This window comes from Protopterus annectens, chromosome 11.part0 (assembly GCF_019279795.1).
Source record: "Protopterus annectens isolate FY-2018-M chromosome 11.part0, PAN1.0, whole genome shotgun sequence".
Classification (NCBI taxonomy): Eukaryota; Metazoa; Chordata; order Ceratodontiformes; family Protopteridae; genus Protopterus; species Protopterus annectens.
In genome coordinates this window covers 731,260,335-731,272,834 of record NC_056745.1, presented here as the reverse complement: position 1 = coordinate 731,272,834, position 12,500 = coordinate 731,260,335, and the positions used below count along the sequence as shown (strand labels likewise).

General features: G+C 37.9%; 1 long non-coding RNA gene across 2 annotated transcripts in view; it reads left to right on the top strand.

Annotated features, from left to right (window-relative positions):
- LOC122815577 overlaps nt 1-12,500 on the top strand; it is a 136,636-nt gene that overhangs the window by 93,853 nt on the left and 30,283 nt on the right. For both annotated transcript variants that reach the window (XR_006366969.1, XR_006366970.1), the window contains one exon: nt 2,921-2,989. This is a non-coding gene — a long non-coding RNA (uncharacterized LOC122815577). The remainder of the gene's footprint in view (nt 1-2,920; nt 2,990-12,500) is intronic.

Here is a 12,500-nt window from a genome sequence, read left to right as displayed (position 1 = left end):
ATTGGAAAAACTCCCTGGTCAGTCTCAGCAAGAAGCTGAGATCCCTCATAAAATCCTCCAAAGCCAGTTATGAAAATAAAATTGCCACTGATTCCAAAGACAACCCAAAGCGTTCTACAACTATGTCAAGAATCTCAGTGGCAGCACTCAGATCTACTCTGAGCTTCAGCACAATGGCACTTAATATACAGAACCAACCGATATTGCCAACATCCTGGCAGATATGTTCAGTGTTAACTTTACCCCTCCTTCTCACCCATCAAAGGGCCCATCTTAACACCGGAAGAATGTAAAGCCCCTGCAATCATGGATAAACAAGTAAAGACCATCCTCTCCAAAGCCAAAATCACAGCATCCATGGGACCAAACAACATCCCAGGCTGCATACTGCATGAACTACAGAATGAACTGGCACCACGCCTAAGTGCCATGTACAATCATAGCCTCACCTCAGGCTATTCGCCTGCTGTATGGTGTACAGTGACAGTTATCCCACTCCACAAAGGAGGTGCTACCATGGACCCCACTTACTACCATCCCATTAGCCCGACGAGGCTGATCTGCAAGGCCATGGAAAGTATCATCTTGGAGCTTATAAACAAAGACATAGGTAACCCCTAAACTCTGGACCCCAGTCAGTTTGGGTTTGTAAAAGGTAGATCATGTCTACTAAACCTGATTGACTTCTTTGAAACAGTCACAAGAGCCATAGACAAGGGTAAGGTAGTGCACACAGCCTATCTTGACCTTACCAAGGCTTTCAACACCATCCCCCACTCTGGAATTATTGGTAAACTCACTAAACTGGGCATAATCCACTAAGTCACAAAATGGGTGACCAACTGGCTCACTGACAGTAAAAGTTGCCAACTCCAAGTCTGACTTCAGATCAGTGACAAGTGGAGTACCACAGGGTTCGGTCCTGGGTCCTCTCCTGTTTGGCATCTACTTCTCTGAAGTACAGGCCAACACAGAAGGTCTTTGGCTTACAAAGTTTGCAGATGACTGCAAACTGGGAGCCATAATAGAATCCCCAAATGATGCTGACATTCTACAAAAGGGCCTCTCAGAGACAGATGCTTGGTGTCAAATTCATGGCCTCAAGCTCAATGCTAAGAAGTGCATTGTCATCCCCTTTGGGAAAAACTCGTTTACCTATGAACTATCACATAAGCGGCAGCTCACTAAACACTGAAAGTGTGATAAGAGACCTCGGGACACAGGTGGATAGTAGTCTCTCCTTTGATAACCACATTGCCACAGTAGTCAGGAAATCCTTCTACGTGGCACACGTCATCACTAAGGGGTTCTCCTCTAGAAAAAAGGAGGTCATTGTTCCTCTCTTCTCATCCCTCATTAGACCAATCATAGAGTACAATGCCCCATTTGGCATGTATCTCACAAGACACCGACAACAATTGCAGAGGCCACAGAAATACCTCACTAAGAGGATTACCGGCCTCAGACATATGCCATATGCAGACTGTCTCAAAAAACTCCAGCTCTACTCCGTCGCATATCGCCTACTCAGAGGCGATCTCTGCCTAACATACAAAGCTAAGTCAAACCCAGAGCTGTTGGACATGCTACACTTAAAGAAATACCAATCTCTCCATACCACACGCTCCATGGACCTAAACCTTGTCACCACAATAAACAGAACATGCTGGAGAGATACATTCCTGTCCCAGAGACTCCCTATACTCTGGAACAAACTCCCCATTCCTGTCAAGCAAAGCTCCTCATTGGCCCTCTATAAGAAAAACCTTGACGACTGGATGGGAAATAGAAAATTCACCCTGGGGATCACTTCTGCAGCACTGCTTGACAGGGGCACAGGAAAATAATTTTCTTGGGTGGCGAAAGCCAGGGAACCTTTTCAGCTAGGCTTATATAGGCCCCAGGGCCGATAGCCTAGTACTTACCTATGAACCTATGAACTTATGATCTTCTTGTGTTGTTGGAAGGCATTTTTTTAACTAAATGAACCCCTACTGCTTTGCAGGTCTCAGCAACTTTAGTACGAAATTAATTTATTGCACATTCTTCAACATCCCATCAGGAATGTGATATGACAGCTGCCATTTTTAGACAAACTGTCAAATGTCCCTTGCAGTTAGACTTAAAACTCTGAGCCCTTCTTACTAAATGTAATTGTAAGGAATGCAAATTTACTCTGGCCAAGAAAAAAAAGACTATTTTAGCCACTGAGTGTTAACTATATTAACAATAGTGTATCAGTAACACAGGTGACACCTGTGGAAGACAATAAGATCTGGCTCAATAATTGTTTTAACTGATATGGGATAATGCTATAAAATAGTGCCTCAGATGAATCTGCAACCAGTGTACATTTGAAAGATATCTGGCAGCAGTGTGAAGCCCCATGTGAATACTAGCTCTTATTATTAGCCTGGACCAAAGTCTGAGCCACAGTCTTGATTAGTTATGATTCTAATGCAGTCTACCTGTAATATTTGGAGATATATAAAGTATTTTGTTAAATGAAGTGGAATCCGGAGAACAAATATATATGACATTTGTCTGTATTCAAAAAAAAAAAAAAAAACAGTTACCAGATGACTTTGCCTGTCATCACTGTCTGGCTTCACTGGAAAAACAAAATTCATAGTGCAGTGAAACTTGATCTGTTTTCATTGCCTGTGCCCTGGCTCATAATTCTGGCTGTTTAGTTAAGGGCCTGCTTCCCAAACTTCAAAAAAAATTTTCTTGGCAGTAAAAACTAGCAAAAATGAATTGACCGATGTCCAGAAACAGCCAGTGACATTCTACCACCATTATTACTTGCTAATGAAAACTGAAATCTCTTTACGTGCATCTTTTTTATATTTTTTATGCTAGCATTATTAAATCTGCTTTAGTTTGTAATTACTACTTATAAGTATTCTGTTTCCAACAGGAGTCAAAGAAAAGTTGAAAATCTATGCTCAATCAGACGTATACATGAAGGCAAATTATCTGAATGAAGGTATGTTCTCAAGCATCTTGAAGTAATTTTGCGACCCAATATGTTTTATGCCTGAGTACTTTATACATATAGCTAGTTGTGGCAATCTAAGCTGCATAGTATTTCTTATGCTAAGTATAACGTTTTGCCATGTGACTTAAGTGAGTGTGTGTGTGTGTGTGTGTGTGTGTGTGTGTGTGTGTGTGTGTGTGTGTGTGTGTGTGTGTGTGTGTCTGTGTGTATATGTGTGTGTATTAGTGCATTTGTAATTGTGTGTGTGTGTGTGTGTATGCATTGAAACATGCATAATCATTAGAGGTTGTGATACAAGAAATGGGGCTATTGCAATGACAAAAAAGGAAGAATAAACACAACAAATATTAACATTTGCATCACTTAATATTTGCTACTAATGGCCTCCACCCAGCCACTGAAAATACTCCTTTTAATGCAGGAAATGGTGGCTGCAACATGGAGTGCTGCTGAGAAGACAACTGTTGTTCAGTACAATGTCATGGTTTTAAATGTCTGTGAGGAGTGTTGATAACTAATTTGAGAGCTTCTTCACACCTATCCTGCCTTACCCATTCAAAAAGAAACATCCCTAACAATCTAAATTGTGTTCCTCCTGCACTCTAAGATTTTATTTTTTTTGGGGGGGTTGGGATTGCATGGGTGCATGTGCATGGTAGAATGATTTCTGTGAGCTTTGAGTGCTCTTGTCTTCATTTTGGCTTTAAAATACCCAAAGTAATGTATTTTATGAATTAGTCATAGACACATTTTGTAAATAGTGTATGTAGTTAAAAAAAGTGTGATTATTTTTTGTTAAAATTGTATAATTAGTTGTTTGTTGAAGATTATGGAAAAGTAAAAACTGAAATGTTATTATTTAGAAGAAAATACATTTTTCTAATAAAAATAACAAATATGTTTTGAATCCAAATAGAGTGATGTGGCAGCAGGTGAATTGTGATTTGGCTTGTTTTAGCACTGGATTTATTTGCTTTGACTGTTGATGGTGTAATCTGTTTCCAGACCCTCAGCAAGTTGCAAGGAAGCTAAGCAAGTGGATAACAATGGCAGAAAATGTTGCAGAGAATATCAAAAAAGATAACGGGAACTTTGTAAACTTTATCCATGTTGTTTCAGAGTTCAGCAATGAACATAACTCACATTAAAACACAACAACCAGTCATAAGGCAAAGCTTATTCACCAGCAATTATTAATAACTGCACTACAAAGGGAGATTATCATAAAATAAATGAGACTTGAACAACAAGAAGCCAACGCATGTAACTGTAAGTGAACTTGATTCTAAATCGGGTGATATGGAAAATAGGGCAAAGAGTTAATCATTGTCAAATATTTGTTCAAAGCAGCAAAGTTAAAAAAATGCTGGGTTCAGAAAAATTTTGTACAATTGCACATGTCCATAGACATACTCCTAGAATACCTAACACACGATATCCAAAGCAGTTCATCTTCAAGTCCCTAAATTAAATAAATAAGTACAATCCAATGTTAATGGCTAGGCTTGTAGGAAATTACCTTAAAATATGATAGGCTTATGTGAGATTTGTGCCTGACTATGGCATAGCCTTATTTTTAAAGAAAAAGGCATTGATCTTCTATCAGAGATTTTTCAAGGAATGGAGCTTTACCGTGTAGCTGAGATTCCCGGTGCATTTGCACCTAGGGAAAGATAACCAAGGCATACCTTTACAACTTTAGATGAAATAGAAAAATATATAGCAACCAATTCAGACTTTAAGAAAAAAACTGTTCTTGAAGGTAGTTGTGAGTGAAGGGTATATGATAACTTGTTCTTGATTGATATCAAACAAAATGGAAAGACCCATGAAACTCACTCCAAAGCAGGAAATAGATTTTCAGAAAGGGTAGGCAAGGAAAGCTTCACAAATAGATGCCCATGCATATCAGTCAAAGAATTTCCAGAAGGGATCCATAAAGGATGGCAAGGGAGAAACATAAAATCACTTTGACCCACTGATCATACTGCCAAGTTAAGACAAAGATGATCATTAGTTGGAAATTTCATTAAGTGAGTCATTGAAAGCCAGCTTCAGCACTCTATTAGGTCAGACAAAGTAATCCTGTTTCCAAATACACAAGGGATGCATGGGTGTAACTTTTGTATGAATATTAATGTGAACTGAAGCATGTAGCATGTAGCTTTAAGGTGCAGTTGGATAAATAAATGCTTAGATGTGGTTGACCACTTTTTATGGAGTCTGAGACAGATAAGTATGATAGGTATAGCTATGATTTGCCCAACTACAACCAGCAATGATTTGATTTGTTAAAGACATGGGTCTTAGTTCATGCAGGAATTACTAGCTGAGATTGGGAATTACATTGAGACACAGTTACCAATGTGTGGTATTAACACTGGCAAGCTGTAAGTAATGATGTCTGCATAGTATGGCCCAGTATGCTGCAAGTCTGGATATGTACACTGCCCTATATCATAAAATGTTTTGTATAAGGTGATTATATCCACCGTGATGCTCATATGTGAGGGTATATGCTTTTTGTTTGAAATAAATAAAATTGTTAATAGTTATTCACAATATGTATGTTTACAAATACTGGGGGTCACAAACCAATATTAAAATTTCACACTCACAACATTAGAAATGAATAAGTAAAAGTAGTGCTGAAGGGTACATCCATGAAAATGTCATCTAGGATGAAATGAGGCAACAAACAGACCACAGACTGTTGTACCCATACTTTAACTACATCCTTCTGGCTGTGGCCAGGTTTCTCACTAAATATTACTTAAAGGATTCTAATGAAACTATTTAACCATCAGGTTGTCCAGGAATACAGAGTTACCAACTATTGCCCAGGAGTCAGGCTCAAGAGACCTCTCATATGTCTTGTATGACCAAATAACAGTAATAATGGTGAGGGAAACACAATTCTTTAATGTAAGCCTACTTCTTAGCATGAGGGAAATTTCTTGTATATGCAAAATGAAAGCCATTTTCAACTCCATCCAGCCATCAATCTATCCATTCACAACCCCTTTTTACATTTTGCACATGGGGTAGGAGTGTCATTTTAACAGTTACAGTCACCTAGAGCCAAGGTTTACACTGCCAGGTGGAATGCTCTGCTACAGTTGTTCTAATCCACCTACTGTAGCTGCAAAAATAAAAAATTGGAATGTCTGCAGGAAACTAAACTGAAAAAAACAAGGAGAAGCAGGTAGTATGAAGGCTATGGAATAGCTGGACATATGCACACTGTCATGACTCAGCTAAAAGGGGGTGAAATCTTAATTCATGTTTCTTTGGGTTGGACTAAGGTGAAATAGCTGACCTGATAAGAAAGGAAGAGAGACCATAGTGATGGTTAAAACTGTACAGCACACTCTTCTGATTGGAAATGTTTATCTTTCCAATATCGATGGTACCTTTTTATTCAATATCAAAAAGCAGCTGAAAATAAAATAGAGGGAATGTGGATATGCTTGTATTAGCACAATTATAGATTCAACTGTGGATGAATAGCCAGTGAAGAGGAACAGAAATAAGAAAACCAGTGCCATATGGTAGACTAACAAAGTGCATTGAGCTATTAGACAGGTGGAGAATGTTGCAATTTAAGAAATCGAATTATGCAAACATGGCAAACATGGCTCCAAAGCTGGGAGGAGCAAGTCACACAAATTTATTTGAGTACCGCCCCACTATTATATGACCAGACCATATGGCATTAGTCTACTCTTTTTGACTGTAGAGAGAGATGACCCCTCATCCAGTTTGGCATTTTGATCCATTATTGTTAAAAGCTGCACTTCTTCTCTTTCAGCTGTTCCCATTAGGGGTCACCACAGTGGATCATCTGCTTCCATTTCTTCCTGTCCTCTGCATATTGCTCTGTCACACCAACCACCTGCATGTCCTCTCTCACCACATCCATAAACCTTATCTTAGGCCTTCCTCTTTTCCTGTTACCTGGCAGCTTCATCCTTGGCATCCTTTTCCCAATATACCCAGCATCCCTCCCCTGCACATGTCCAAACCAACGTAATCTTGCCTCTCTGACTTTGCCTCCAAACCATCCAACCTGAGCTGACCCTCTAATATACTGATTCCTAATCCTGTCCATCCTTGTCACATCCAGTGCAAATCTGAATGTCTTTAACTCTGCCACTTCCAGCTCTGACTCCTGCCTTTTTGTCAGTGCCACTGTCTCCAACCCATACAACATAGCTGGTCTCACTACCCTCTTGCAGACCTTCCCTTTCACTCTTACTGGTACCCGTCTGTCACAAATCACTCCTGACACTCTTCTCCACCCATTCCACCCTGCCTGTACTCTCTTCTTCACCTCTCTTACACACTCAACATTACTCTGAACTGTTGATCCCAAGTACTTAAACTCATCCACCTTCGCCAAGTCTACACCCTGCATCCTCACCATTCCTCTATCCTCCCTCACATTCACACACACATATTCTGTCTTAGTCCTGCTGACCTTCATTCCTCTCCTCTCTAGAACATATCTCCACCTCTCCGGGGTCTACTCAACCTGGTCCCTACTCTCACTACAGATCACAATGTCATCTACAAACATCATAGTCCATGGGGCCTCCTGTCTGATCTCATCTGTCAACCTGTCCATCACCATTGCAAATAAGAAAGGGCTCAGAGTTGATCCTTGATGTAATCCCACCTCCACCTTAAACGCATCTGTCACTCTCACTGCAGACATCACCACTGTCACAATACCCTCGTACATATCCTGTACCACTCTTACATACTTCTATGCCACTCCTGACTTTCTCATATAATACCACAACTCATCTCTAGGCACCCTATCATATGCTTTCTCCAAGTCCACAAAGACACAATGCAATGCCTTCTGACCTTCTCTATATTTCTCCATCAACAGTCTCAGAGCAAACATCGCATCTGTAGTGCTCTTTCCTGGCATGAAACCATACTGCTGATCACTAATCATCACCTCCCTTCTTAATCTAGCTTACACTACTCTTTCCCATAACTTCAAGCTGTGACTGATCAGTTTTATCCCTCTGTAGTTACTACAGCTCTGCATATCACCCTTATTCTTAAAAATAGGTACCAAAACACTTTTTCTGCACTCCTCAGGCATCCTCTGACTTTCCAAGATTTTATTAAACAATCTAGTTAAAAACTCCACTGCCATTTCTCCTAAGCACCTCCATGCTTCCATTGGTATGTCATCTGGACCAACAGCCTTTCCATTCTTCATCCTCTTCATAGCTATTGTTAAAAGCTGCCAATAAACTGAAATTGTGAGACAACAGATTAGTTTATATTGGGAGACCCTCCGCCATTTAAAAATAATGTGTGCACTAAAATTGGGGGTTCTTTAAACTTAATATAAGAGAATTAGTGGACACACTAACCACACACAAAAAAGGAAGAGACTGACATATTAGAAAAGCAGAAGGAAGACTTGTACAACTGGAGAAAGATTTTAAAAAGCAGAAATAGATAATTGGAGAACATTAATACAGAAAATAAACTACTTATAAATGTACATTATCAGATTAGTAATAAGAAACATTAAAGGTGCCATTTTCTCATGGCAAAATATATTGCATTGGAAAAATGAAATGCTCATTAGCCAAATAAGAGAGCTAAGGAAATAACAAATTTTAGGGTGAGGAACTAAAATGGACTAGTGATCACAGATCAAGTTCACATTAATAAATTACTCACAAAAGAATATGCAGCACGGTTTAGTAGGGGTCTCTGATGGTGATGGCATGAGAGCTTTAACATGTGGTTACTGCACTAAATCTTACCAGAATTACAATGGAAGATCTGGAAATGTTGGCAAAAGAGGATACAGAAAGAATGGCTGACAACTATTGAAGGACTTACATCAGGAAAGGTGCCTGGGCTAGATGTTTGACAGTGGAATTCTTTAAAAAATTTAAAAGAGAGTTGATATCGCATTAGTTAAACTTTTATATGGACTGTGTAAAAAGGGGAACATTTCCAACAGACGTGAATAAAGCTAAAGTGTTCATGTTCTTCAGACATAATAATTTATCAAGTAGTTATAGGCATATGTCTTTGTTACAGCATGACCTGAAAATTAACATAAAAGTATTATTGAACAGAATTATTAATAGTCTGCCACATATTATTTCATGCCAACAGCAGAGGTTCATAAAACACAAGTCAGGTAGTCCAGATTTATTAAAGATATGTTGGAAAACAAACATGTTCCTTGAAAAACCTAAATGCAGAAGCTAAATTAATAGATTAAAAAAAGCCTTTGATTTAAGTTGTCATTCATATGGCCCCTATTAGGATCAGTGAATTTCCCACAAGAGTTTGTGTAAAAATGTTGTTTACTATATAGTAGTCCTAGAATAGATGCTTCTAGTAATGGGCAAGTGTCACATACAATGACCGTCACTAGTAGTATGAGGAAGGGATGTTCACTCTCTCCTTTGCTACTTAAATGCCGTGGTGTTTTTCATACAATATTTAAATAAGCACACTTCACATTTAGGCAATCTGATATATTACAAGGAGCCTCTGATTTCAATGTTTTGCAAGTGACTGTGTTTTATGGACATCTCAATCAGAGGAAAATATATGGGAAACATTATCATATCTTCAGGCATTAGAAAATATGACAGGCCAAGAGCTAAACAAGCATAAAATACATGTCTTCCTATCACTAGAGATACAGTACCCACACTGCCACTGGAGCGGTGTATAAGTGAATTAAAGGAAAAAATGGTCCTATAATGCTATAATTTGGACATGATTGTGACATAGGTTGTGACTATGGTTATTGATATAAATGCCAAAACACTGTTTGGCAGTCTCAGGTATAAGATGTTGGTGAAGAAGAAGAAAAAGAGAAAAGGTGCAAATGATTACAATGTATATGCTCCCTAAGATACTGCTCATTCTCAGACATATTCACTATTTTAATAAGTCAAGATATGTGAATAAAATTTTGGTTATTAGTATCAGATTTCCTGTGGGATGGAACACATCTCACAGTGCATAGAAAGAAGTTATATTTTCCTGTGATATATGTTAGTGGTGTTGAGAGTCTCAAAGACTTTAAAAAATATCATGATCTAATTACAAAAGAGTCAATATATCAAAGAGCAACTAAGCCCTAGGGCACTATGGGTAAAATTAGACATGAGTGTATATAGAGAGGAATGTGGGGAAATTGGAAATCATCAGAAGACACCAAAGTGTGGAAACCAGGTAGATGGGAGAAGTGTGATGAAGCCATGGTGTGAATTTTGTGATGCAGCTTCCACTGAAGGAATACATTGGAAATGTACAGGAAATTCAGAAAGTTTTCAGATAGAGATGAGTTTGATTTTTTGTAGCAATTGATCTAGGGCTGCAAAATGGTCTGTGTAGGACATTTATGACTTTAAATCAAATAAAATATTGGACTATAATGATCGTCGATCTGTTGTTCAAAATCTTGAATTAAGGTGGTGGCAGTAATTGCAAATAAATAGATTACAAGGTTAGAAGATAACAGATGCCATACTGCATGATTCTTTCCTCTCCCTAATGAGGAAAGGGAAAATGGCCATTGATAATTATAAGAGTTGTCTTGGATCTGTTCCTTTTATAAAGACTTGGGTAATATGTACAATAAATGTATATATATATATATATATATATATATATATATATATTTATACACACTGTAATAAGGAAATAGAATTTTATGTTGAATATGTCAATTGTGTAAAGTAATGTGTGTACACATAGCCAAATACATTCTAAATATACAGCAATTCACCATGTTAAAATGAATGGATGTACAGTATGGCAGCATTCCACTCTTATGTTATATAAATGGGGGTGGTCAATGACACATCACCATTGATGATGCGGTGATATGGAAACAGATTACCTTCATATTATATGATAGAGTCCAACCTTCAGAAGTATGTAGAAAGGAATAATTGATGAGACATGCTGGCTTACAGAAAAGGTTCTGGGTTTTGGGTTTAATACTCCACATTCAACATATGTATGGATTAGAACTGCATGCTTCTTATTGTTAGTTTTTATTTTTAACATTTTGTTAAATATCCTTACTGTGGTTGAAGTATCAGTTTGTTCAGGTTACCAATAGATGCTCAACATGGACCCCATGAAGGGGTCACTTGGCATGTGTGGAAGTCCTGGTGGATGCTATTCATTAAAGCCATCCAAATGCCAGTGTTTATGTATAAGAAGGAGAAGGATGCAGATTAGAACAAAGCATAAGCTATGATTCCATATCCCACATATTTTCACATAAGATAAAAGGAGGTCTTAGGGTAGAAATAGTACGGGCTTAAGGTTTCCTCCTTTGGGCAGCCACAAGACTACCTAGATAGTGTATATGGATACAAATAGGGTCTTAGTTATAAACAAAACTGGTTGATAAACTGTATCTAGAATTTCATAGCTGGTATGATATCTGAACAAATTTGTTCACATAGTAAATACTGTCAGCAAAGTACTTATAATAGTGGGGCTCCCTTTGACTGGTAGGGAAATGTCTCACTTCCCACTAAGACATCAAGCCCACTTCCATAGATTATTTTTCTATGACAAGATCACAGGCTGCTTTGGGTTCAGTCATTGGCCAGATTTAATCCATTGACATCTGTGCCCTCCTATGCTATCTGTGCTCAGTGCAAAGACAAGTATAATAGCACAGAAGTATTTCCACAGACCAGTATGGCTCCGCTCTCCTGACTTAGGAAAGCTACTTGTGGAAGGGTTTTTTCCTTGACTGTTTACCCTCTATGTGCTATATGAAAAAGTATTACTGTCCTAACTGGATCATTACTGTTGAACTACTAGATACACGTTACATTCAGCTGAAAACAGATGTTTTGTATTGTTAATTTCTGGGGTGCTTTTCATTGCTATATGAGTGGTGTTTCTTATACCATGCACCATGTAAAGCCAATTCTAGCAGTAATATTTGAAAAGTTTTATATAACATTGTATTAGATAGTGATGTAATGCCTAAAAGGCACTGGTATTCAATCTGAATTGATTACAAAAGGAAAGTGAGTAATGTTGATTGATTATTACTATATAAAATTTTAGAGACATCTATAAAGTCTACTGTTTATACTTACTGATTGATGTTGAAATGCTATGGTTTATTCAGGATGCTACACCTTTATTAGTGTTAGTGTTTAATTGCACATGGACTGGTTGTGCTGCTTAATATCTGTGTACCACTTCAATAGTTTTGTACCTTGGTGGCCAAGGATGAACACAGGATAGCAGCAGATTTCTTCAGCTCCACCAATTTCATTACATTGACAGGAATTAATTACTTAAAAAATTAATTCTTGAAGTAATTTTCTTTCTAAATATGTTTGTTTTATATAGTTCTTGAACTATATCTAAAAAAGAAAGGAAATCTTAATAATATTCCTGTCAGAAATTACTTTGGAAATTTTCCTGTCAGTTTATCAGTCTGAAATGAGTTCCAGTA